Below are 1,002 nucleotides of genomic sequence, written 5' to 3' on the forward strand. Positions count from 1 at the left end.
GTGTGTGTGTGTGTGTGTGTGTGAGAGAGAGAGAGAGAGAGAGAGAGAGAGAGAGAGAGAGAGAGAGAGAGAGAGAGAGAGAGAGAGAGAGAGAGAGAGAGAGAAGTGTGTGTGGGAGGGAGAGAGAGCAAACGCGCAAAGAGGCCGCCCCCTAACGTTGAAATGGCGGTAGTACACGTTACAGTAGGGCCAAGCTGTTGTTGAAGTATTCAGACTAAACTTCAATAAAAAAAGTAAGGATGGAAAAATTACTGGAAAATTACACTCAAGTAAAAGTGCATTTACTTTTTACTTACAAGTAAAAGTACTTGTGTACAAAATCTGCTTAAATAAAAGTAACAGGTAACAAGGTTAAAATGTACCTGAGCGAGTAAAAGTTACTACGTTACATTTCTGACGTTACATTCGACCCAGTGCTGCCAGTGAGACAATGTTCCCTTTGCCTGCCATCAACAAATAAATGAAACAAAACCAGTGATATTTTCAACACCGTCATGCAGCTTTGTTGCCCACATTAGTGGAAATTACAATGAGAAAATTAGAATGATAAAATCTTGTCTCATATAGCACACTAATCTTGATTGCTAATGTGTTGTTAATTTATTGTACATATAAGATATTTAAGATTATAGACAGCTACTATTTTTGCATATTACACATAACTGACATATTTACATTTACATATATCATATTGTTTACTATTTATGATTTTAATTGTACAGTGTATATATGTTTAAGACATTCTTATTTCATTTTATATTTTTATTACTGTTGGGAGCAACCGCAACTGATCCAGTTTCCAATTTGGGATCAATAAGTACTCTGATTCTTATACATACTTGAACAGATACATATTTTCAACAGCTTCCATGTCCCACTGACTCCAAATCTTCCACTACTGCTGTTTGCCAAGTTTTAACTCCCTGCCAAAAGCTGTGCACAGCTGCGACGATACCTCAGGCAAAGTAAACAATATAATTTCCTTTGTTGTGTTTACAAATG

This window comes from Chaetodon trifascialis, chromosome 2, assembly GCF_039877785.1.
Source record: "Chaetodon trifascialis isolate fChaTrf1 chromosome 2, fChaTrf1.hap1, whole genome shotgun sequence".
Lineage (NCBI taxonomy): Eukaryota > Metazoa > Chordata > Actinopteri > Chaetodontiformes > Chaetodontidae > Chaetodon > Chaetodon trifascialis.